This window comes from Pavona decussata, unplaced genomic scaffold (genome assembly GCF_977016875.1).
Source record: "Pavona decussata unplaced genomic scaffold, jaPavDecu1.1 SCAFFOLD_137, whole genome shotgun sequence".
Lineage (NCBI taxonomy): Eukaryota > Metazoa > Cnidaria > Anthozoa > Scleractinia > Agariciidae > Pavona > Pavona decussata.
In genome coordinates, this window is record NW_028145550.1 from 2,333,725 (window position 1) to 2,361,343 (window position 27,619).

General features: G+C 38.0%; 2 protein-coding genes across 6 annotated transcripts in view; one reads left to right on the top strand and one right to left on the bottom strand.

Annotated features, from left to right (window-relative positions):
- LOC146467294 (uncharacterized) overlaps positions 1-27,619 on the bottom strand; it is a 285,496-nt gene that overhangs the window by 187,948 nt on the left and 69,929 nt on the right. The window lies entirely within an intron of this gene.
- LOC146467299 (C-type lectin domain family 4 member G-like) overlaps positions 1-27,619 on the top strand; it is a 134,244-nt gene that overhangs the window by 98,193 nt on the left and 8,432 nt on the right. The window lies entirely within an intron of this gene.

Below are 27,619 nucleotides of genomic sequence, written 5' to 3' on the forward strand. Positions count from 1 at the left end.
GGAGGATTCAGAAGAAACAGCTATTGAAGGATTACGTGGTGTTCGTTCTGCGTGTTCTCTTGGAGGATTTAACCCATCCAAGATTGTCAGCAACAAAAGAAATGTATTGATGAGCGTGCCACATGACATTCGCGCACACGATTTAAGGACTTTGGACCTAAGTTGCCACTTCCTTCCAGTTGAAAGGGCCCTTGGTGTACAGTGGGCTATTGAATCGGATACGCTAGGGTTCCGGATAATCCTTAAAGACAAGCCACTCACTCGCCGTGGTATTTTATCCACCATCTGTTCAGTGTATGACCCACTCGGAATAGCAGCGCCTTTTCTATTGAACGGAAAGAAGATTTTGCAAGATCTTTGCCGCATGAAGATAGACTGGGATGAAGAGATTGATCTCGAGTTCCGTGTACGTTGGGAAAAGTGGAGAAGCCAACTATCAGCATTAGAAGACTTTTCAATGGACCGTTGTGTCATCCCGGACGGTTTTGGTTCTGTCGTGTCAAGGCAAATCCACCATTTCTCGGACGCTAGTACCACTGGTTATGGTCAGGTGACGTATCTACGAAGTGTAGACGACAAGGATAACATCCACTGTGCGTTTCTGATGGGGAAGTCTCGTTTGGCACCCCTTAAGGCCATGACGATTCCGCGTTTAGAGCTTACAGCAGCAACTACCTCTGTTCAAGTAGGAGGAATGGTTTCCAGAGAATTAAGCGATCCTGTTGATGGAGAGATCTACTGGACCGACAGTACCACCGTGTTGAAATACATTCGAAACGAAACGAAGCGTTTTCACGTGTTTGTGGCAAATCGAGTGCAAAGAATTCGAGATGAGACAGATCCTATCCAATGGAGGCATGTGGACTCCGAAAATAATCCGGCTGATGACGCATCACGTGGTTTGGAGGGCAATCAGATAACTAAACAACATCGATGGGTCAGAGGTCCAGATTTTTTGTGGCATCCCGAGAGTGAATGGCCTAAGTTTCCCTGCGATTTAGACGCAGTCTTTGCCGATGATCCTGAAGTGAAGAAAGTTGTAACTGTTTCTGTTGAAAAGGAGGAAATCTTGACCAGGTTTGCGCGTTTCTCCAATTGGAACCGCATGAAACGATGCGTGGCCCGGATACTTCGCCTCAAGGAGTTTTTAGCTCATGTGCAAACGCCGTTGGAAACACACAGAGCAGAAAAGTTGAGCAGCCAACCCGTGAAAGTTGAGGAATTACAACGCGCCGAAGAAATCATACTCAAATTGGTACAAGGATGTGCGTTTCCTAAAGAATCTGAAGCCCTGCGCAAGATTCAAGGAGAAGAGCGTCAGGAGAATCGCGACCTCGTGAGAGCCAAGAAAGCGGAAATCAAGAAAAGCAGTACATTATATCGCCTTGATCCTTTTCTTGACCAGAACGGCCTGTTGCGCGTCGGAGGCAGATTCAGCAGATCGCAAGTCTTTCTCGATAATTTCAAGTATCCCATCATCCTATCTAAGAAGAGTTTCGTGGTAGATTTGATCATTCGAGATGCACATGAGAAGGTTGCGCATTCTGGTCGCGGCATCACTTTAGGCACGCTTAGAAATCGATATTGGATCATAAACGCCAATTCCGTTGTGAGGCACTTCATTTCCAAATGTGTGACTTGTCGGCGGCTTCGTGGTGTAGTTGGTGAGCAAAGGATGGCCGATCTTCCCAAAGAAAGGATTGCCCCAGCACCTCCATTCACTTACTGTGGCGTCGACTACTTTGGCCCATTCTACATTAAAGAGGGAAGACAGGAATTGAAGCGTTATGGTGCGTTATTTACCTGTTTATCTAGTCGAGCTGTACATATAGAGACGGCAAACTCCCTGGAAACAGATTCCTTTCTAAATGCCTTGCGACGTTTTATAGTAAGAAGAGGGCCTGTACGTGAAATCAGATCCGATCAAGGAACAAATATTACCGGAGCAGAGAAAGAATTGCAAAGAGCGTTAGCAGAGATGGACAACAACGCAATCCAGAGAAGTTTATGCACGGAATTCAAAGCTGATTGGGTGCAATGGAAGCAAAACCCACCGTCTGCATCGCATATGGGTGGCGTCTGGGAACGACAAATACGCTCAATCCGCTCAATCCTCACCGCCTTAATGCGAGAACATGGTCGTAACCTTGACGACGAATCGTTTCGAACTCTGATGGCAGAAGTAGAGTGTATTATAAACAGCAGACCTCTCACCACTCCTTCCAGTGACCCAGGAGATCTAGACCCACTAACACCGAATCACATCCTGACGATGAAGTCTAAAGTCGTACTACCCCCTCCTGGAAACTTCCAGAAAGAAGATGTTTATCTGCGCAAAAGATGGAAGAGGGTCCAGTACCTTGCAAACATATTTTGGGCAAGATGGAGAAGAGAATACGTTCAATGCCTTCAGCAAAGATCAAAATGGAATCGTCCTAGGAGAAACTTTGAAAGGGGAGACCTGTTCCTGATCGTTGATGACCGTGTAGCACGGAACCATTGCCCTTTGGCCCGTATTGTCCACACTTACCCTGACGAAGAAGGATATGTACGGTCTGTCAAGGTTACCACAGGAGCAACTTTCCTTGATCGCCCAGTTGACAAGCTTATCCTGATACTTGAGAAAGACGTATAGACCGGGTGTTTGAATCCCAGCCAGAGGAGCCATGTTGATTTCAGAGAACTGAGAGATTTCAGAGAACGGAGAACTATCTTTTCAGATAATTTGTTTGTAAGAGTTTTCTGCCGGTTGAACTCTTAGGGGAGCCAGATGTTGCGGCGGCATTCTTCATGAATGAACTCTTTTGTTTTGGAACATTTTTTTGTGTGTCACGCTTGCATGTCGTTTTCATTATTATTCTGTTAGTTTTTTCTGCATAACTTTGTCTATTGTTCTAAGTTCATTAGTATAAATTCGCGTCTTTGCTTTTTATTCACTCTCGTTTTGTGCTTTGGAGGATACAGTTTTAGGTTTTGCGTTTTTTCCTACATCGCTTCGTTTGTCCGTTTTAAAGGCCATATAACGTTTGTAAGTATTATTTTTTGGCTCGTCATTTCTGCTTAGTCTGTTATTTCTATATTCTTGTGTTTTGGTTCGTCCTTTTGCTGTGGTAACTTGTATTTTCCTTGTTTATTTCTCTAGCAACCGTATCGAATATTGCTTTCGCATCGTTTATCGTAACGTTTACCGCATCGGATATTTGACATTAAAGAAGTTAAGAAACGCGTTGGAGCAATGATTTTTGGCCCCTTCAATATCTAAACATTGTCTGCTGCTGATGATAACAAGAAGGCTTGCTTCTCAGACTAGAACAGCTGTCTCTGTTCCCCTGCCAGAGAATGACAACAATACGCTGATTTCGAAATCACACTAAGATGATCACTATAATTCATTGCTAAGTTAATCGAAATTATCACTTCCTTTTACATAACAAGTTACCCTAATTTATTTCAGTTTAGAGGCAATGAAAAGTCACGCATACTGGTTCGAAATCAGTGTTGTAAAATTCTTTGGGTCAGCTATTAAAAGACAGTTTTAGACGGTGTTCAATTTTGTCAACAATGATATCTAAACATTGTCTGCTGCTGATGGTAATAAGAAGGCTTGCGTCCCAGACTAGAAAACTATTTACCTACTTAAAATAAAGTGGCCCTTTGTGATTTTAACGCCTCAAATTCGATTTTACATTGAAACTCACGGCTTTTTTTCGTCTAAGAGATGCTGACGTAAAACAATTCAGAGTGGGTATGTTTCAAGTTATTTGAATAGCTGTTTGGGTTGGAAAACAATGTTGAATTCAAACATACCAGAGGCTGTCGTTTTTAATAAATAGAAATTTAGCACAGCTTAAATTACACCATGTGGCAAATTTCTTATCTTCATTACAAAACAAAAACGTTTAAGAAATTATTCTGTTAGCTTTTAACAATGTATTTTCAAGAAACTTTGAGAAATGGTGATTAAGGAATAGAAGCAATAACTGATTCTACATTCCTTTGATAATGCACTCGTGTTTAGTGCTATTGACATTTTTCAAATCTACATTTTAGTTTTTTCATTAATCAGCTGTTTAATGTTTGTGGATCGCACTTTCCTCACACATGATTGGTCCTTTCAGGTTGTACCGAGAGCGTAAATATCCGTTTTCAGTGCGCTTTCTTGTACCTGTATTTTCCGAGGAAAAACGAACTGAATGCCAGCCATTTGTTTTAAAAGGTAACGTAATCACTTTCAGTGATAAGGGAGAACTTTAATGATCAAGAGGAGTTATTTTAAAAACGTTAAACCTGAACAAATTGCGCTCAACAAATAACGGATAATCATCATATTAAGATTGGTCAAAACTGTACATGAATAGAATTCTAATATTTATGTCATCATAATCTCTTCTTAGGAGCTTCGACCAGTTCGTTTGTTAACTGACCGCAAATCATTTGCTACAAGGTGCTCTGCTTTTCTTACTTCTGACTGGGATGACAAAGGCAGTGCGTATCTTTAATATATCACTAAGTAGTTTCTGACGCTAAACACTGTGCATGTGTTTAATGATAAGTTCAAAGCTCTTTTAATGAAATAAATTCAGGATAGGTTGCCATCGAAGTAGAGTTTCGACGTGTGCTGTGTGTTCTGCACTGAACTCACACCTTATACACTTCCGCTGCGATTTATTAGCAAAAGGTTTCGTTCCTTTGACAATACTTATTTAAAAATGAGAATTCAAGGAAATGACCCAAGGTAGTCACTTCTCGTGATAAATGGTGAGACTTTGATCGAACAGGAAGAGAATTCAGTGACACAACGTTAAGATCTAATCGGTTACAACTGTTCATATTATTCACAGATATTCTAAAGTTCGGAACCAGGAAATTGTTATGTACCGGGGTTATCAGTGAAAAAAGTAAAAACCTTTATTTAACTTCGAATTGCAGATAGCAAACAATTATGCTAATATCTTCGAAGATATAAAAGATAAAAATAAGACTAAACGATTATGTACAAAAATAAGATATAAACGTTTTAGGCTAAATTACATAAAGAATAACAATCTCGATTAAATTCGATTTGGTTCACTGCTAGTTTAAAAGCATTGGTCGTATGAGCGGTTCTGAGTGAGTTTGGTAACGAATTCCAAAGTTTACAAGCTGAGTAACGGAAAGAGTGTAAGCCATAATTTGTAGTATTAACCCTGGGGACATGGAGAAGATGTTGGCCACGTAGGTTGTGGGAAGTGTCTCTTTCATTAAGTAGATTCTTAATATACACAGGGGGGTTACCATTAAGTGCTCGGTAAGTAAGAGTCAGCGTATCCTGTATTCTGCGGTCTTGTAAACAGGGCTGATTAATGTGATCTAATAATTTGTCGTAGGTGTTGTGAAAGTCATTGAAGACAAAACGGAGACACCTCTCGTTAATTTTCTCCAGTTTATCAGCATTCTTTTTGCCGCAATGATTCCAAATAATAGAACAATAATTAAGATGTGATAATATGAATGCTTCATAAAGACGTTTCTTAGCACTAGTGAGTATTAGACGTTTATGCCGTTTAAGCACTTGGAGTTGATTACTGACTTTACGAACTAATTCCCATACATGCTCACGAAAGTTAAGTGCATTGTCAATCGTTACACCCAGGAATTTCATAGAGGAATACACCTGCAGGCTCCTGCTACCAAGTTGCAATGGAAGATCTTCACCGTATTGGATCCAACCCACATCGAGAGACATTTGTCGACATTAAGACTCATGTTGTTACACTGAAACCACTTAGAGAGAGGCAAATTGAAGATCAGCCTTCATTGAATGTTGAATTGTGACACGATCTTGGCCACCAGTAAAGAGTTGTGTATCATCGGCATAACTGTTGATCTCAGAACTGCGTGAGATGTACAAAAGGTCGAGTTTTCCAACTACATGTACTGACTCTAAAATTGATAATCTGAATTTTCTCATTTATGCAGAAAACAGTTTTGCCAGAAACCTCTCTCTTCGGATATCCAAGACTGTTTCCAGGTCCACTACATAAGAGGTCCCGTTCAAACCTGAATTTTTTCAGGCTTTCTTTTCGCGAGTGCTTTAGCTGCGTAGTAGCCGCGAGGATCTTTCTTCTATTTGATCTTTCATTTGCAGTTCAAACTATATGTTTCATATATTTCCATAATTTATTCATCCTTCACGGGTATTTTACCAACTCACAATATTACCAGCTCCCAGTTGGCTTAATAGCTCAGTTGGTAGAGCACTGCATCGGCATCGCAGAGGTCATTGGTTCGAATCCCGTTCAAGCCTGAATTTTTTTTCAAACTTTCTTTTCGCAACTGCTGCTTAAGCTGCGTGGTAACCTCGAGGATCTTTCTTCTATTTGATCTTTCATCCGCAGTTGAAACTATATGTTTCAGATATTTACATTTCAGTTTATTTATTCACGCTTCACGGGTACATTACGAACTCACCATTTGACCAGCTCTCATTTGGCTTGATAGCTCAGTTGGTAGAGCACTACACCGACATCGCAGAGGTCATGGGTTCGAATCAAGCCTGAATTTTTTTTACAGGCTTTCCTTTCGCAACTGCTTAAGTTGCGTAGTAGCTGTGAAGATCTTTCTTCTATTTGAATTCATAGTCAATATGTTTATTTAAGGAGGTTGTTTTCAATTTTGATCGTATTTAATTTATTCGTGTTTGAACGTTTTGACAGTCAATGAATAGTCGAATTCACCAGAGCACTGGTTGTTAGCCACGTTTTTAAACTGAAATGAACATTTCTTGATGCTAAACTAGTTTTTGACTACTCCCTTTTACATCAGCTCCCAGCAAATTAATTTTAACGTGTTCAAGCATGCTGACAAAAATAAGGCACTTACGTTGAGCTCGATGATCAGACAAACATATACCGCACGAGTAAAAACTCGCCACCTTCGCAATATGTAAATAAAACAACTAATATATTACAGAACAAAATCTCGCCGTTGTACAACGGCGAAGTAAATGCCTCTGTATATATTACAGATCACAAAAGCCGTAATAAATTAGTACAATCCCGATTATTGCTGTCACGATTGCGATGAGAGCAACTGAAACTGAGCAATTTCGCCATTATTCCGTTCCCTTTGAGCAATAAATCGTGCAGCAGATTTGTACAATATTGAAATTGTTGTAGCTTCGACCTTGGGTCGACCTGATGCCACAGCGGGGATTGCTCCCTCTTCTAGCATACCTACTGCAAGAGTTCAGCTGGGGCATTATGCAGAGAACCAAGGAGAACACTACATATGTGTGGACGACAGAGTGTTGCTGGAGGGGGAGGAGAAGGAGAAAAAGGCAGATGGAGAGATGGAAGAGGTGGAAGATGATGAACAGAAGGAAAGGCAGAAGAAGAGGTGGAAGATGATGGCGAGGATTTTTTATCTACTCAGGAGGATAACACACACGGTCAGTATATGGGAAAGAAAAGAGAGGAACATGATCAACACCGTATACAAATACCCATCCACTTTGTTGAAAACGAGACTGTTGAAATGGTTTCCTCGAACGATGGTACCACCCCCATAGAAAGGCTCCCGAATGAAATGTTAAAGAAAATTGTTTCAGATGCGTTACTATCTTCAGGTTTTTCGTGGCCTAACCATGTATGCCGGATGTATAATAACCCATGTAAAGTCAACGTCCGTTTTCTTGATATCACTCGTAGACTGGTCTTGATGCTGCCGAGTATTTACCTTTCTGAGGGTGGTGAACTTGGCATCGTTAGCGTCAGAAGCCTAATTAAGAGTAAATGTCAGTAAAAACCAAAGAAATCCCGGACACAGCTCAAAATTCGAATTCGCTCATACTTTGTAGATTGATAGGCCCTAGTACCACACTTATGAAAAGGACATCCATTTAACCAAATAACCACTCGTTTACGAGAAACGAATTTTAAATTATCAACGGCATTTTTGGTCAACAAAGCCTCAAATAATGTCAACATTCATTAAGCTACCGAATCAAGCAATCGTAACTTTTGAATCTCTTACACGCAAATCCTATTCATTAAATGCTTTTTTAGTTCTCTGACTTGTAACATAGCCAGGCAACTCTTCTTATAAATATTTTACGATTTTTTTTTAAGGAATGCCAACAGCTTCTCTTAAAGGCTTTGTTAGGACCTCCAACAAACTAGCCATAACTACCTGTGGTACTCAAAAAATCTCACCGAAAAACCTTCTAGGGGTAAAATTTATGATAGTTTTCAGTTTCTATGGCTTCAATTTCTTGGGATCTTTCGTACGTTAAGAAAAAAACGTTTCTAAACTGAGCATATTTTCACTATCCGCCATTTTGAAATGAACAACAAACACACTTGAATTGTTTATAAAACTTACATTGTTTTATTCAAATAAGCCGCTTGAAACATCTATTTGTACCAAGTATCAACTGCGGTAAATCCCTTTTATGTTCTTTTTTGTGAATTGAAATCATAACCTAAAGTGTAGCAAGTTAACATAACGAAATCGCGTCTGGCAATGGTTTTGCATAATTTCTACATTTTTGCCGTGACTCACCTCATTCCTGTCACTGACCTTCAACAAACTTGATTTCTTTGCCGTTATTTTCTTAGTTCTCGGTTTAATCTTACGTTCCCTACTATACAAGCTAAGCTACAAACCATTGTGAATCTTTCACCGCGAGCTCAGCCGTTCCAACCAGAAATTTGTGCAGTATTTTCGTCTATTTCGAATACAGTTTTACAGATATTCACGTGATCAACACGTAACGTCACGTTGTGTTACTTTGCGTCACGCTCACGCAACTTCCAATACCCCTTCTTTGGCAAAACTCGCTTACGCGAACCTTGAGACTGGAAAAGGTCAAAACTGGGAAACATATTTTAGAACTTAAGCTAAGCGAAAAAAGACAATAAACTTCTTGTCGCTATTTGTCTAGGAAGACGTGAATTAACTCAACGGGAGCTCCAACCAATAAACCGGCAAATGGGTGGCTTACTGCAGTACACATTTGTTTTACGAACTTAAAAAAGATTAAATAAAAGTCAAGGCTTTTCAAAGCACTTTCAGGCTAAGGTTGACTGAAAATAGAAAATGAATAAATGTTTTTAAGTTGACTGTGATCAGCTTGTACCATGTAACTGGGTTTTCATATACCTTATGCAAAAATGACTGACATTTTAACATTCCTTTTGTGGCATTCACTAGCCTCGTTCAAGGTAAAATATTCTTTTGATTTTTAAACTCAATACCGAAGCTAGTGAGGCTAATTTGAATGCAAACAAAAGGATATTAAAATGTCAGTCATTTTTGCATAGGGTCTATACCCCCACCCTCCCACCCATTTTCTTTAAAATGAAACTCACGGTCGCGCGCGACAAGACAGTTCTTCTATTTGTCGCTCAAAAATTGTGAATGAAAAAGAACATTAATTTATTTTAGCCCAGATTCTAGAGGAGGTAGAGAGTCTGGCCCTTCGATCTTCGTCCTTAACCTATTGCAAACACTTTCATTATATCCAATTCTGATCAAACGAGGACTGCATGAAGTGCACCAACCACACATAAACTAAACACCTTAGGGGTTCGTCAAAATAAACAATTCTATATGAAAACGTATTCTGGCAGACTTGTCTTCACTAACACTCCTTTATTAATGCCAAATTTTTAGCAACTTTAGCTTATGTTGCACTGTCCAATTGCAGCTTACAATGTGAGATTTGGGAAGGTTATAATAATAATAATAATAATAATAATAATAATAATAATAATAACAATAATAATAATAATAATAATAATAATAATAATAATAATAATAATACAGTCAACTCTCTCATAGCGACCACCTCCCGTAAGCGACCACCTTGTAAAGAACCGTTTTGTTTCTCAGTTAAATATTGTTTCAAGAGCTCTCTCGTAAGCGACCACCACTCAAATTTCTTAAGGGACCGCGACCACTTTTTAGGCCAGAAATTACATATATTCTTTTGTTTTCTGTTTCCGGTAAGCGACCACACAACATAATCACGTATGATCGCATGTAAATCATTACTCAGAAGTGACAAAAGTTCAATTTTGATGACGCTTCCCCGTACTGCTGACAGATAATTTGACAGTTTACAGACAGAGAAGATGGCTATAATTAGATCTTTAGGTAAACAGGAATTGTTACAGTGATCTGTTCCAAAATGAACCATGAACCATGTTATACAAAGTTTCATAAGAAGAATGAATAAATGTGAAAAAATCAAATAAATTAGGTTTTATTTGCCTGATTTTAGCTGCTAAGGTAACATTTTTTTGTAATTAATTAATCAATCCAGTATTAAGCTTAGTTTGTTGATCTTTCCCGTAAGCGACCACCTCCCGTAAGCGACCACTTTGTCGTGCACCAAGGGTGGTCGCTTACGAGAGAGTTGACTGTAATAATAATAATAATAATAATACTAATAATAATAATAATAATAATAATAATAATAATAATAATAATAATAATAATAATAATTTTGGCAGGTGTCATTTACGTGCACATGACCTTTCCCCAACAAGCTGGGTAAGCAGATCAATGAACGGTAAGTTCCATCCACATTTAATCCCAGATTCTCACAAAGCTCCCTCAACATTTTAACTGGAAAATTTGATAACTTCTTCTCGCTCGCCAAGCTGCATGACTTTATCGATCGCCAACCTAATCTCGACATTCCCCAACCGACTGAGATCAGGGTACGAGATTACCGCCATCCAATACCCAAACGTTTACGGTGCAAGGGACATATGGTCATTTCCTGGATGTTCGGCGGTGTTTGAAAACAGGCACTTCTTGCTAGTATGAGCTCGACTTCCGTTTCACAGTCACTAAATTTCAACAGTTTTTTGTGACCTGATACACTCTTGTTGCACGACACAAGAGGTAGGATCCCACACGACAGAATCGTACTTCTTGAATCACATCCACATTCGGCACCGACCAAAAGAGAGAAAGACATTTTCCTTCTTCTGACCAGACGTATCAGCTTTCGGTTAACAGCCGCATTTCGGAAACATGAAAGAAAAGAGTCGGCTCCGAAAGGTTGTTCATTTCAGTAACTATTCTAATAAGTTTTATTAAACTGAGAACCGGGTTTGCGAGATAACTGTCTTTGCTTCGAATTTGATGTAATGACGGCATTTATCCTTTCATGATATTTGTTTTTATTCCATTTCGAGTTTCGTTTCGACTGATTTGCTTTCTTCACTTTGCAAGAGACTCTTTAACCGAGGCACGTAATCAAAAAATACTTGTCATTGCTACGGTTTCACGATTGCCGTGGGCCACAGCACACTGTTTTGGACAGAACAGGTACATAATCATAGACATTATGGAGTTCAATACACTTTGGACTTATACTGCCGTCTTGAGGTAAATTGAGGGGGTAAAGTAATGACGGAAGGCCATGTGACGTTTACTGTGAGAAACGGCCCTTCGACAAGGGTAATTTGATACAAACAGGTAAGCTTATTTCAATCCATTTCTTTGTCGGATATGTGAAAATCTGCAGTAGTCCCGAAACATTTTATTTTTGGATATTTGAACCACTAAAAAAGGGAATTTTGGACTGACGCTTTCGCAAAAAAAACAAACAAACAAACAAACTCAAATACATGCTCAGTCAGTGTCTGGTCCATTCCAAAGGGGCAGCACTAAAAGCAGGAATCCGGAATCTGAAATCCGAAATCCAGAATCCAGAATCCGGTTCCAGAGGAAGCCTCAAGATTCAACAATTAGGTTGTACAAAGATTGTCTCCAGAAAACCTTAACATAGTTTCAAAATAAAGATATAGACTATCAAATTTCTTTTCTTTACTGTACGCTCGATCGTTTTTAAATGTTTTAACCGTGAGACCAATCATTTTTCATTTGCGGGAAATAATGACTTAATTAGATTTTTTCTCTGGTGCCACGAATCGAAAAAATATAGCATTTGCGTTGACAATATTTTCAGACAATTTTTGTACAATCTAATTGATGAATCTTGAGGATTCCTCTGGATCCGGAGTCCAGTTATCTGTTCCGGATTCCTGATTTTAGTGTTGCCCCTTAGTTTTCAAAATGGCGTCCGTCGGCAAATTTGTCATATTAGCAAACTTCAATGAAGTCGTATCACACAACTAACCAACATCCCAAAAAAATGCCAGCATAACTTTTGACATCTATCCTTTATTTGTATCTGCAGTATAGTTTGAGGTCCTAGTTTGAAGTACCGACATGATTTTTAGGGAGTTATTTTAAGGTACCTCAAAACTATTTGAAAAGACTATCGAAGGTGGCTTCAAGAAAAAACCCATGACCGTTGTTTAGGAAGAAAATAACTGCTTTTCTTATCACTGCTGAATTTTCTAGAGACCAAACTATAAAGTTCCAGAAAAGGAAGATTTACAGTGTATTTTTAACGAACACTAGAACGCTATGAATATTGTGAAATTTCGATCCAAATTAGCCTCAAAACCAACGCAAACGTTTTTATTAAATTACTCTTAGAGAAACGAATTTTAAAACGAACTAACCCCGTTTTGTTTAGTTTGGGGCAAAGGCCTATCTATAGAAAAAGTATGAGCGAAATCGAATTTTGAGCTGTGTCCGCGATTTGACGATTATATTTGATGCTTAGGGACATTTACTCTTAAAAAGTTTGGATCTTCGAGTCGGGTTGTGCTGGAGGTACGGTGAATAGTTGCTAGTCCAAATCGGGCAAATGCTTGGCTGGATCCGCGATTTCGTGGTTTGAGATGTTTTATCATCCTCAATTTATTCTGGCGAAAAAATCAAAAGTAGAATTTTGTTGAAATCTGCTTTGTCATTATTACCCATGTACTCGACTAGAATAGAATCACCCATGGTCTTTTAATGCCTTCTTGCTTAAAAGGAAAAACAGTTCCTTGAACTGAGGAGAGAGAAATATTCCGTTCGTTCAGTTGTTTATTAAGTATTTCAAAACAACTAGTTAATTCCGTTTCATGTTATAGTTCGTTGTTGTTTATTCAAGGTTGAAATAAACTTTTATTTATGGTTTATTTATAAACTTTTATTTCGATATTACTCTGGTTCAATGCACTAATACCAGATATAGTGATTACGCTATGATGGTAGCCTCCTACGCAGTCGTTTTAAGGGGAATCGTATTACCTCCTCCCCACAAACGCCTGCTTACCCAAGCGCCACACTCCTTTCCCATTGTTTTACTCCCCAAGCATCCTAGCCAATCACCATCGAGGCATTGTTTAATGACATCAAATCAAATTACTGATTACAATGGTCGCTTCCGTTTCCCGCGAGCTTTGTACAGTGTCTACAGTCGCTGTTACAGTCTCGAGAGATGTGGGAGTTAAGTTGGAATATATATATTTTTTCACTTCTGGAATGGCTGGTCATGGCTGAAACACCAAAACAAATCCCGAATGTGAATACAAGCGCTTCTTGTGCGACGTTTTGACACTGCTGGGAGAGTCAAAATCTTCGGGAAAGTGTAATTGATCTTCCCCGCCTGATCGAGTTGACAATCGGTGAAGATATCGCCTCTTACGGGTGCGGAAACTCTAGAGCAGATTTGTTTGTTTGTACGAAGTGCTACGACAGACTAACTCGATTCAAGAAAGCAAAGAAGAATGTAGAAGGTATCAACGGGGGATCTGCAGTATTTATCAGTCCATTAAAGACTATCAAACGGAAAGTTAAACGACAAAGAACCGATCAACTTGTCGTCCATGTTGAAAATGTCGCACATGCCCCCGAACAAATTGCAACAACAAAGCGAGTTTCAACTGCAAAATCTTTAAAGTTTACCGACATATCGGGTAATATTTCGGTTTCCTCCACACCGACAAGGTCGACAAGATTGAAGGCAAAGCATGATAAATATTAAAGCGACTTTGCGTAACCAGTCGGCAAATTGACGAAAATATCGCTATTTCCCGTCACGAATTTTTTTATTGCAGTCAGTTGATAGGCGTTTACACGAGAAATTTTGAACGTAGGGCACACGGTGCTAAAAGCTCACGTAAGCTCGGTCAAGTTCTGTCTCCGTTGTGATGTTTTTCACTGTTCCCGCGAGGCGTTCTGAGGTCAAGGTCAACCTTCCAGAATTTAGAAGGTTCACTGTGATTGGCTTTGCGACGGAAAGGAATGTGGCGCTTGGGTAAGCAGGCGTTTGTGGGGAGGAGGTAATACGAATCCCCTAAAAACGACTGCGTGGGAGGCTACTATGATGGTTGCTGTTCCATATTCTGGCTTATGTTAAGCCAATTCGATTTTTGAATTAAAATACGATACTATTTTACAATTATTCTATTCAAATATAGTTAACGGTATCTTCTTAGAAGACTCCCAGTCAAAGCCCTTTTTTTCCGGATCGTACCATTTTGCATAGCTGTTCTCAATACCAGCAAGATGTGTCCTCCACTCTTTTACCGATGCAGTATGTCCTTGCAAGTTGCTTTCCAGATTCTTTCTCTCTAAAACCCCACGGAAACAAACCATTTTTATTTTCATCAGCAGGAGATGCCAGTATATTTCAAATTCGAACCTTTATTTAAGATCTTAAGACCCCATGGTAAATACCTTTTTAATATCTGCATTAAGCTGTCATTTACTAATCAAACATGCAATAAGGTCATTTGCACGGTAAATTAGACTAGTACCTAGCCAATGGAGCGGCTTAACAAAACCGAATTTAAAAAGTCATTATTCGTGATTACAAACTAGTGTTTCTGTCACGATAGATCGTAGTCAAGACAAATAACAATTGCGAGAAGCGTAGGGGTAAACGCGTTTCTTTTTCATCTCCTCAGTTGAAGAAGGACGTATTTGTGCCCTGGGGGATTAGTTAATTCACTTATTTTCCACCGAACATCGTATTCAAAAGTAATTTAAAAGCTTATTACAAAGTGCGACAGGTGTTACAAAGTGCGGCAGAGCACCCCGCTTACGGACACCTGCTTAATACGGACACTCGTTATAAAGGACAGTTTTTTTGGTCCCACGCCATACATTTTCCTTAAGACTGATTAACTCAATTAAGGACAGTGCCTACTTTTGCAACTGCGCATGTATTCTGCGCATCTCGAGATACTGGAGTTTTCCCACGGGTTGTGCCTATTAATGCAGGGATATTTTTGTACGGTTTAAAACTATGCGGAGAAAGCAGAATTTAGCAAGTGCTTATGGTATTTAAAAAGGAAATTAGGGGTAACCATGCATTTTTCAAAGATAATAAAGCTTCAATTTGATAAAAATGCCATACATTGCTTCGTATTTTAGCATTTATATTAACACTTATAATTAATTTTAGCAATTATAATTACCCGAAACTGCGTACCCCAAACCCCATGTCTCCATTGTTTCATGTAGATATAAGCCGATCCTGATGAACCGCAATCTAGCTCATAGTTTCGAGAATGGGCCACAAACGAAACAGGAAAATTTGATTATAGATCTTCATACTGCACTTTGCCACTTAGGTTATGCGTAAGCTAGTGTGTGGAATGCCAACACGGTCACATTCGCCCTTAGACTGGATATATATGAAGTTTAACTAGACGCCATGCAGGAACATACCATTTGGCCGTGTTAATTAAGGACTATGACTACTAATAAAGAAGTATTTTTGCGCAGTTTATTACTATGCGTATTACTATGCGAGGAAAGCAGACCTTAATTGACAAGGGGTATTGAAATTCAGTTTTTAGAGATAATAAAGCAATAATTATTCAAAAAAATCAGTAAAATACAAAGCAATGTATGGCTTTTTTATTTCCAAATTGAAGCTTTATTGTCGCTGAAAAATGCATGGTTACCCTCAATTTTCTTTTTGGATAACAAAAGCACTTGCTAAGTTCTGCTTTCTGGGCGCAAAAATATCCCTGTATTAGTAGGTACCACCCATAGGAAGCCCGAGTATCTCGAGATGCACAGAACGTATGCGCAGTAACAAAAGTAGGCACCGTCCTTAATTCTACATTTTATTGTCTGGTGGAATCGAAAGAAATGGTTTGCTTATTCTTGATGTGATCGCCAGGTCGCGCTATAACAGACACAAGATATTATGTAGTCATTTTTTGCCTTCGAGTATAAAGTTAAAATCTTTAATTGCCATGAAGATTTTCTTTCTTGATATAGTTCATATAAAGGATTCTTTTTGTTTGAAGCACTAATGCCTATATGGATAAAATAACTTTTCTCGCCGGATTTCACGATATTGGCCTTTATCAGACAAGGTGAACAGACTAAGTCGTACTTGAGATGGTCCAATTGTGCCACATGGAAACTTTATCTTATGCTTAATTCAAATAACTCCCTTAATCATAACCATTCATATATCATTGGGTACATAGAACTATGGTTGGTTTGGGTTCTATGAGCAATTCCGACCTCGTAAATTAGGCCTAATGTCTTTTTATCTTCGTGAGTGAGTTGGTTTAAAATGGACGCATTACTATGATGTCTACAACAATACTCACTTCACATTCTGGTGGCTGTTTGATACCCTGGAATCTCAGTAACATTACATCCTCGAAAAAAAGTAGCCTTAAGTTAAAGCTCGTCTTAATGTGCGTTCGGGTGAGCAAACAATTCGCCCACTCTCTCGTCTCGAGCATGTCCAATACTGTCGACCTGACGGGCTCTTTGATAGATGGGCACCACTCACAACAATCCTCAGAACAATTTATGGCCGCCAGTCTACCACCGCCTGTTGATCTCACTGGAGATGCTATGAAACAGTAGCCGTTCCTCATACATCTCCTCACTGCTCACTGGGGACAACTGATCACCATTTTATTTCACACCGTGCCTCTTCATTTGGAGGTCCATCAAGCGGAAAGAAATTCGAAAATATCATAATATTAAGTTTAATAATTATTCATCTCTTTTATTCTTTCAACTAAACTTTGCAGTTGTCATTTGTCACCGTATTTGTCCCATAATTCTACGTCGCTTCTAATTTTCTGGCCAATTTTTTCGCTTATTGTGGCAACTTCTGCCGAAATCTTGTCCTTTTGATTATTGTTAATGCTGTAAGACCTGCATGCTTTAGAAAGTTAAGCCAGCGAGTTTGGAATGTTTATTGTATTAATTTTCTTGTGAGATGGTTGGTCTTACTAGGTTTTTGTAAAGTTTCAAGTTCATTGGGTAATTTTACACCGTGAACGAAGCTTCGTCCTTTGACCTAAACTTTCGCGGTTTTCATCGGCCCGTGACCGCACCTAGGCCGCATTTCAAACTCTTGCAATTTTCTCAAAAAATAAAATACCTTGGAACTTTAAAATATGATTTTCGAAAATAGTTAATCCAAGGGTATTTTCAGGCGAAATATCAGAAATTCGACCAAGTGGTCGCTGAAATGCAGTTCTCGATTCTTACAGGCAGCCGCTCTTAATTATTAGGCTCTGTCTGCCCTTATGAAATTCTACACTTACGGTTCTAAACTTTGTTCTTTATTTACTCGACACGCAGTATTTACGTCCAAATCCAACTATGAACCATATTTTCCCAGATAAACAGGGATTTCAACGGCAGTTTCGGTTTATAATGGAACCTCTCTGGTTTTCCAAAAGTCTTTAAGACGTTCGCTGCTTCTTAAGAACCATTAATTGTAAAAGCCTAATTTAAAATAATTATTATTCTAAAATTTAAGGGACTTTGCTTAAAATAGCCCTGCTAATTCGGGGATAGAAAAAGTCTTCCATCCCATCGGTGTTTTGTGTGAAATATATTTTTTTAAGGATTGTTTGCATGGTTTCTTTTATGCTACCTACGTTTTCCTTGTAGTTCATCAGACTGAAGTAGCGTAACTGTAAGGAACATTTGAGGGGGAATAAGCCCGAAATTCTGGAAAATGTAAACAAAAGATCACTCCAATGAAAGCGTCGCTTTGGTTACCTGATGGTATGGTTTTTCACTTATAATGCTGTCTCTGGTGTTGCCGGCGGCAAATTTTCACGTGAAAACAATGCCAATTCATAATGAAAACTGAGCCGAACCTTTCCCTGAATAAAATTTTACATCCGTCTAAGTGGTTAAAGATTTAATAATTGTAACTTAAACACATGTTTCACTTGATATTATTTTGATTGTCCAAGCGAAGTATCTTCCGTGGCAAAATAAATTTTAAGTATTTAAAACTACTAGCCTTCTATCACGAATGCTGTCAGTTCTCTTGGTGCATGACTATGCTACTCACTATTTATTCTCCTGTAGATAGTAAGTAGAGTGAGTAGCGAGTGGGGTGACCTATTTATATCATTGTTCAAAGAAAAAACGTGAACCTGTCTTGTTGTTAAGATTTGAACAACTAGCAGATTTGTACTAAAACAATTGGATTATCACTCACGATTTCTATGCGTGATAGTTGAAATTTCGAGCTCATAATCTAATTGTTAAATATGGCACCTATCCAGCCCTTCTCTTGGCTCCTCATAAAAGGCAACAGTTAACTGAATTTTAAAACTGTCACGGCTTAAACAAACTAGAGTCGTCCGTTAATTTATTTCGCTTTCTTTGATCACTACTTTTTCTAGCCCGGTTTTTCTTGCAATAGGCTCATTTAGCAAGAAAACCTTTAATTTAATTGGAATAGCGAATAGCACGTTCAATAACATTTTCAAGAGAATAAGCCAAACTTGCACCGCGCAAAGCGTAAAAAAGAAATCATTTCTGTGGGACTTTAACATGGGACTGAGCAGCCAGCCTTGTTTTAACTCCGTCTCAATGATGTTTTTTAAGAACCGGTAAACGAACAGAGTGCGATTGTCGAATTGTGGATTCAAGCGGAGGTTGCTAAGCACGAAGTTGCTCGCGGCGTAATCGAGAGCAACACTACTTTCTCTAGCAGTAGTATCATTAGAGCGGTTTTATACTCGAATTAATGGAAACAAGTAAAACTTGCAGTCAATAGCACAACAATAAACCAGTCTGTAAGTAGAGTTATGAACTAACCTTTATTCCATCAAAAATTCCTTTAAAATAGATCACACACAGAAGAATCGCTGATAAACGTATTCGAGTGTTGTTGACTTGCCTAAATGTGACGAGAAATCTTACGCTTCTCTCGTGCTCTCCAAACTTCCAGCATGCACCCATCAGTCGATATACGCACAGTTAAAAGCATGAACCAATTCTATTATAACATAGGGAGAAGAAAGTATTGCGCAGAAAAGAGTTTTACGTAATCGATTGCTTACAAAATTCTCTCATGCGCTGTAGAGAAAAAAAATAAAGGTTCTTATCGGTTGGTTGCAAACACGCCACGATGGTTTGGTTTGAACTAGGACGTTTCATCTTAAATTTTCAATTACAACCATAATTGTAAAAGCCGAATTTACATATAAAATAATTATTCTAAAATTTAAGGGGCCTTTGTTTAAAATAGCCCTACTAATTCGCGAATTGAAAACAGCCTTTCATCCCATCGTTGTTTTCAGGGTTGAAATAATTTCTTTTTAGGATTGTTTGCATGGTTTCTTTTATGCTATCTACGTTTTCCTTGTAGTTCATCAGACAGAAGTAGCGTAACTGTGAGGAACATTTGAGGGGAAACAAGCCAGAAATTCTGGAAAATGTAAACAAAAGATCACTCCAATGAAAGCGTCGCTTTGGTTGCCTGATGTTATGGTTTGTCACCAATCTTGGTGTCTTTGGTGTCGCCGGCAAATTTTTTCCGTGAAAACAATGGCAATTCATAATGAAAACTGAGCCGAACTTTTCCCTGAATAAAATTTTACATCCGTCTAAGTGGTTGAATATTTAATAATTGTAAACTTAAACACATGTTTCACTTGATATTATTTTGATTGTCCAAGCGAAGTATCTTCCGTGGCAATATAAATTTTTAGTGTTTAAATCTACTAGTCTTCTATTACGAATGCTGTCAGTTCTCTTAGTACATGGCTATACTACTCACTATCTATTCTGTTGTAGATAGTGAGTAGAGTGAGTAGCACGTGGGGTGGCTAATTTATATCATTATTCAAAGAAACAACGTGAACCTGTCTTGTTTTTAAGATTTGAATATCTACCTTATTCCCACTAAATTTCGCGAAAAGTCAAGCGCCATATTTTGCGAGTATTAAATTTCGCGATTTTGAGAGGAAATTAAAATTGGAGTGAATTAAATTTCGCGATTTTCTTCGAATCTTTAATGTGAAGGTAGCTCTGACCTCAGGACTGAGAGACAATTAGAAAGAACCAACAGATGTAAAGTTTGACGACTGCACAATTGAGATTTTGAAGAACTTAGCGGCAGAGGACAGTTCTGACAGCGAGAGGGATGCACTGGAAGATAACTAATGGACAAAATCAAATACTAAAACCCCTAAATCTGAATCTGAGACATGTTACAATAACAGTAATAAAACAAAAGCTTGATTGATTTCATTAATATAGTATTAAATTTTGCGAGTTTATTCTTTGCGTGTCCTATATTTCACGAGTATTAAATCTCCCGATTTTTTCAAAATCGCGAACATCGCGAGATTTAGTGAGAATGAGGTAACAGATCTGGATTATTGGCTCTCGATTTTTATGCGTGACAGTTGAAATTTCGAGCTCATAATCTAATTGTTAAATATCGCGCCTATTCAGTCCCGCTTTTGGCTCCTCACAAAAGGCAACAGTTAACTGAACTTTAAAACATTTTTATCAAACTAAAGTGGTCCGTTAATTTGTTTTGCTTTTTTTAACCTTACATTTTCCAACCGGGTTTTTCTTGCAATTCATCTAGCAAGAAAACCTTTAATCGAATTGGAATAGCGAATACCACGTTCAATAACATTTTCAAAAGAATAGGCCAAACTTGCACCATGCAAAGCGTAAACCATAAATGTCATTATTGTGGTACTTTAGCATGGGACTGAGCAGCCAGCCTTTTTTTAACTCCAGGCTCAACGATATTTCTAAAAAAAACTGGTAAACGAACAAAGTGCGATTGTCGAATGGTGGATGCAAGCGAAGGTTGCTAAGCACGAGAGAGGCGTTCGAGTTGCTCGCGGCGTAATCGAGAGCAACACTGCTTTTTCTAGCAGTAGTATCATGAGAGCGATTTATACTCGAAATGACGGAAACAAGTAAAACTTGCAGTCAATAGCACAACAATAAACCAGTCTGTAAGTAGAATTATGAACTAACCTTTATTCCACCTCATTAAATATTCCTTCCAAATAGTTCACACTAGACACCGGCGGAAGAATCACTGATAAACGTATTCGAGTGTTGTTGACTTGCCTAAATGTGACGATAAATCTTACGCTTCTCTCGTTCTCTCCAAACTTCCAGCATACATCCATAAGTCGATATACGCACAGCTAAAAGCATGAACCAATTCTATTATATCATAAGGACAAGAAAGTATTGCGCAGAAAAAAGTTTTACGCAATCGATTGATCAGAAAATTCTCTCACGCGCTGTACAGAAAATATAAAGGTTCTTATTGGTTGGTTGCAAACACGCCACGATGGTTTGGTTTGAACTAGGACGTTTCATCTTAAATTTTCAATTACAACCATAATTGTAAAAGCCCAATTTAAAATAATTATTCTAAAATTTAAGGGGCCTTTGTTTAAAATAGCCCTGCTAATTCGCGAATTGAAAACAGCCTTTTATCCCATCGTTGTTTTCAGGGTTGAAATGATTTCTTTTTAGGATTGTTTGCATGGTTTCTTTTATGCTATCTACGTTTTCCTTGTAGTTCATCAGACAGAAGTAGCGTAACTGTGAGGAACATTTGAGGGGAAACAAGCCAGAAATTCTGGAAAATGTAAACAAAAGATCCCTCCAATGAAAGCGTCGCTTTGGTTACCTGATGTTATGGATTGTCACCAATCGTGGTGTCTTTGGTGTCGCCGGCAAATTTTCATGTGAAAACAATGCCAATGCATAATGAAGACTGAACTGAACCTTTCCCTGAATAAAATTTTACATCCGTCTAAGTGGTTGAATATTTAATAATTGTAAACTTAAACGCATGTTTCACTTGATATTATTTTGATTGTCCAAGCGAAGTATCTTCCGTGGCAATATCAATTTTAGTATTTAAATCTACTAGCCTTCTATCACGAATGCTGTCAGCTCTCTTGGTGCATGACTATGCTACTCACTATCTATTCTCCTGTAGATAGTGAGTAGAGTGATTAGCGCGTAGGGTGACTAATTTATACCATTGTTCAACGAAAAACCGTGAACCTGTCTTGTTGTTAAGATTTGAACAACTACCTTATTCTCACTAAATTTCCCGAGTATTTTATTTCGCGAAAAGTCAAGCGCCATATTTCGCGCTCGAGTATTAAATTTCGCGATTTTGAGAGGAAATTAAAATTGGAGTTTATTAAATTTCGCGATTTTCTTCGAATCTTTAATGTGAAGGTAGCTCTGACCTCAGAACTGAGAGACAATTAGAAAGAACCAACACATGTAAAGTTTGACGACTGCATAATTGAGATTTTGAAGAACTTAGCGGCAGAGGACAGTTCTGACAGCGAGAGGGATGCACTGAAAGATAACTAATGGACAAGATCAAACACAAAAACTCCTAAACATGAAGCTGAGACATGTTACAATAACAGTAATAAAACAAAAGCTTGACTGTGTTCATTAATATAGTATTAAATTTCGCGAGTTTATTCTTCGCGTGTCCTATATTTCACGAGTATTAAATTTCGCAATTTTTTTGAAAATCGCGAACTTTGCGAGATTTAGTGAGAATAAGGTAAAAGATTTCTATTAAAACCTGGATTACTGGCTCTCGATTTCTATGCTTAACAGTTAAAATTTCGAGCTCATAATCTAATTGTTAAATATGGCGCCTATCCAGTCCCGCTCTTGGTTCCTCACAAAAGGCAACAGTTAACTGAACTTTAAAACATTTTTATCAAACTAAAGTGGTCCGTTAATTTGTTTTGCTTTTTTGATCCCTGCATTCTCTAACCGGGTTTTTCTTGCAATTCATCTAGCAAGAAAACCTTTAATTGAATTGGAATAGCGAATAGCACGTTCAATAACATTTTCAAGAGAATAAGCCAAACTTGCACCATGCAAAGCGTAAACCATAAATATCATTTTGGTACTTTAGCATGGGACTGAGCAGCCAGCCTTTTTTTAACTCCGGGATCAATGATATTTCTTAAGAAATGGTAAAAGAACAGAGTGCGATTGTCGAGTTATGGATGCAAGCGGAGGTTGCTTAGCACGAAAGAGACGTAAGAGTTGCTCGAGGCGTAGCCCAGAGCAACACTACTTTCTCTAGCAGTAGTATCATAAGAGCGGTTTTATACTTGAAATAATGGAAACAAGTGAAACTTGCAGTCAATAGCACAACAATTTTAAAACACCAGTTGTGACAGGAATGCATATGAGTGCAAGTGAGTGTATCTGCGTGTATATCCGTGTTTTGTTTTTAGTATTGCATTATAATTTAATATGCACGTCAATTTTCTATTAAATGTATTAGTTATGTTTTAAAAGTGAAAAAAATCAATAAAATACCAAAAAATATAGCAAAACAATGAATCAGTCTGTAAATAGAGTTATGAACTAGCCTTTATTCCATTAAAAATTCCTCCAAAATAGTTAGGTTTGTGGACAAACGTGACTTGTGTGCTAATCAAAAATTCTATTTGTGGGACGCAGACTTAGTAGTTAAATTGAAACATACCAACCTTTTAGGAAAGATTGCTTTGGGAACTCAACGAGATTGAGGGGCTGGGAATAACAACGAGTTTTTTTGGGGGGAATTCTTAATGATATTGCTGGGCTTGTTAATCTTCTAAAACTGACAGCTGTCACTTAGTGTTTGCCTCGTTGATGGCCAATCGCTGACTCGTGACGTCACCACCAGCCAATGGGAGAGCTACATTCACCACACCTATTTCATCATTAACCCCCCTGCCTCTTCAAGAGAAGGACATTTCGTTTGTGAACTTGCATCTGGAGCCTTCGTCCAGGTAGGTTAAGAATAAGATATGAATTGCACATATAGCACTTAGCACCATTCAAATCCTAGCAGTATGCAGGATGTTTGTCACATGAGACTAGTTTAATGGCCTAGCTACCACGAGTCTCCTTTGGCTTAGCGGTAGACACCAAGACTAGTAATCGGAATGTCGTAGGTTCAACTCCTGTAGTAAGATCTTGGAGTATACCTGTCAGTGACTGAAAAATACATATAACAAGATATGAATCTGAACTAAGCTCAAGTTTACTGGCTGCGTCTTTATCTTTCGTAGGTTTTGGAAATTCAGATCAAAGGGATCAAGGTCTGGATCATCTGTACCTTAGGACCACGTTATCCAAGGTATGTATGATAAATTTGGCCGGAAATAAAACTTTCTATTAGTTCTTCTATTAGGAACGGTCATGGTAAGACAGGTTGTCTAGATGGATACTTCATAATGAAAATCAAAGTAATGCCTTGCATAATATCTGCATTTCCTGAGACATTTGGGGCGACACTCGTAGTGCATTTGCAGAAGAGTATTATAAGAATTAAGCGAATTGCGATTTTACTACAGAGGATATTAAAAATAACTTAAAATGGTGTCAAACGTTATCTATGGAGCCTTAAAATTTGCAGGAATGAAAATTTTTGAAACGTTCTGTCTTACATTTAAAGGGCACTAGTCTACCGCTATAACGCAAAAAGCGGCCATGCGTAAATGCTCGAGTCGGCGGGATAAGGTAGGAAAGGCGCGATCCTGGATCGTTGATGTTGTTGAATGTCTTCGCGTACAGTGCCTCTCTCCTTGTTTGCAATGTCGTACACCCGGAGATTTCGAGGGATTCATGATATGGGAGTGCAAGATGGATAATACGAAGTGCACCCATTTGGAACCTGTCAATTCTGTCTGAAAGTTTGACAGACAGAGATATCTATAAATGCCACACCGGGCAGCAATTTTCAAGGACATGCAAAGTGAACGCGTCAGGATTTAGAATTTTTGTCATTTCACCAAAAAACAAAAGGAAATTCCACATTTTATGATCACGGGAAAAAGACAACAACCATTCAACGAGTAAACTGGGAGTCTTTCCCAATTAGGATGTGATTTAAGATAAATTTAATTTTCAGGGGGTAAACAATTTTTCTAGATCTTCCGATTTATTAATATATATATATATTTAGCCCAGCCTTAAAGCGGTGCTCCACAATTCCTTTTCAACAGCATTTATATATACACATGCAAGTCTGTTTATTGTATGAACGTAATTACACTTAAAAACGTTACAAGGTCTTACAAATTTCTCATCCTTTCTGGAGATTTATTTGTCCTAAGTGCATATAAAACAAACTGTTTACGCGAAATATTTCAGTGAGCGCTTAAAATCAATTAGAGCGTATTTACATATATGCATGCGCTGCGAATGGCGAATGAATTACACAAGTCCAACACAAAATGTTCAAAACAATTCATAGCTCTGGGAATATTTCTCCTACAGAAATAATTCTAGTCTCTAAATAAACGTTAACAAACGGAGAATATAGGAAAAATAATCGTTGATTGTGGTCCGAAATATTTCAGTGAGCGCTTAAAATTAGCGCGTGTTGGCAAATATGCGCTGCGAAAAAGTCGCAAAAAAAGAAATAATTCCGGCAAGATTTCCGCATAGCCCCATACGTTAACTATGCATACAGTCTTTGTTCAAAGGAAACAATAGGGATAACAATAGAGCGTTGTTGGGATTACTTCGCTTTGTTCCTCTTAGTTTTTATATTTTCTTTCTAAGTTTATCTGGACTTTGCCGATATTTTCTAATTTTTGCTCAAAAATACGTGTTTTCAACATAAAATTGTCAAATTTTGTCGATTTTTACGTGTTTGTTATTTGATCCGCTCTTTCAAAATATGCAAAATTCGGTGCTTTAAGCGTCGCGACAGACGTGAAAGCTAAAAAGTAGAGCTGTTACCAGGATAAGACATATTGGATTGAAAAGCGTTCTCTGGTTAAAAAGATTAACAACATCAGCTTTCGGCTATCAGTCTATAGCCTTTAACGAATGAAAAATGTGGCGCGTAAACGGAAATATATATGAAGAGGGTGCGAAAATTTGAGAATAAAAAGAAGTGTGTAAAAAGCTAAAAGATAAAAATGGAAATGAGGACGATATTCGCTGTGTGCCAGGGATCGTCGACGTGGATTATAACTGAAAACCGTTGCCTATGTGATACTCCATTTTATTGTAATTAGTCCTCATTTTCATTTTTATCTTTAAGCTTTTTTCACACTTCTTTCTTCTTCCAGAGAACGCTTTTTAATCCAATATATTTGTGTGTGGTTTGAAATATGTTAAATATGGAAAATTACCTACAATTGTCTGCAAATTGCAATTAATTTCTAAGCGACTTGCGAGCTACTTACTCACCGCAGGTTTGTTTTCAACTGACATTTCGCCTGTTTGTTCGCCCCCTCAGTTGCCCTCGAGTTTCAAACTTTTTTTATTAGTCGCCTGCTTTATCGACATATGTTGTTTGTCGAAATATTCAACGAACACAACAATTAGTTTTCTTCAAAATTCTGTTTTATTTCTCTGAAGGAAGTTTGACATCCCAAATCCGGCCGAAAACAACCCGGGTTGAAGCACAGGGTTTGAGTGTCTCAGTTCACATTGGATTACATGAAGTAGCGTACGTTCTTACTGTCGGTCGGTTGGACGGATGTGACGTCATAACCAAACCAAAATTTCTCGCACTCATGGGTTTACCAAAATCTTCTAGCTATGGGGCTTCGCGCACGCGCGTCTTCAGTGCGCGCGGCGCTCCGCTTAAAAATGTTTTGGCTATCAGGTGTTAATTTTAATTTCAAATTTTAAGTTTAAATCATAATTAAATCTTACTCAGTTTCGAGATTTATAAAAATTTTTACAATTCGCGCATTAGAATTGTGTTGTAAGTTTCTTATACAATCACACTAGATTTGGACACAAAAGTGTCCAAAATGAATTGTACTACCACCAAACCACTTGTGTTATTGTTTGTTGCCTTTTTAAAGCCAAAATGACTTATTTCACTGTTCATTAATATCCTAATACGTTTTCTATTGTCCCTTTGTGAAGTGATAACAAATTTGGTCACAAATTTGGTTACATCAGGTAGTGACAATTTGAAAACTAGTAAGCCGCGTTTACTTTTGTGTTTCCGTCAGCAGAATCAAAGATGGCTATCAAAGAAACAGTGTTCATTCTTTGCCTTATTTTGTTGCCGCTGATGATCGACGCGGAAGACAAAACTGGTAATGAAAATATTAAGAAATATTTCTAATACTTTTTATTTTTTAATAATACTTTAATATTTTTATTTATTATTATGTGGGTTTTAATTTCCTCATCTTCGTGTGTTGTTAACGGATGGCGAAAAAGAAGGATAGCAAAATTATTTCATAGAAAGGAAATTTTATTCACGTTGTTACTTAACTGCTCAGTGTACTATAAATGCAAAATACTAAACTTTTACTTAGGAATGGACATAATACAATCTTAAACGTCTCGGACTCTGACTTGAAAAAACATTAAAACATAACGTTAATCAAAAACTAATAACAGACGTTTCGGACGAAAATATTTGGCTTTCGTTGGCTTAAAAAAGACAAAAAAGGAAATGCCTATGAAATCCCGATATTTA